A 320-nucleotide genomic window follows, 5' to 3' on the forward strand; every position below is an offset into this window, starting at 1 on the left:
TATATATATTTTTTTTTTTTTCTTTAAAGCAAATTCTGATTCAGAAGGTCTGGGTGAGGCCTGAGGATCTGCATTTCCAATAAACTCCCAGGTGACGCTGGACAGCTGCTGTCTATGGGACATGTTGAATAGCAGGGGGTGAGAGGACCTTTACTGAGACCACTCAATTTGTCTGATGGCAAAAAATGAGAGGAATGGGGGCATACAGATATCACAGAGCTGTTTGATGTTGTGGGAAACAAATGAAGAAACTGCAGTGCAAGAAGACTGAATGTGCCAGGGTCAAAAACACGTTAGGAGTGTGATGGGTGCCCCACACC

This window comes from Myotis brandtii, unplaced genomic scaffold (assembly GCF_000412655.1).
Source record: "Myotis brandtii unplaced genomic scaffold, ASM41265v1 scaffold536, whole genome shotgun sequence".
Lineage (NCBI taxonomy): Eukaryota > Metazoa > Chordata > Mammalia > Chiroptera > Vespertilionidae > Myotis > Myotis brandtii.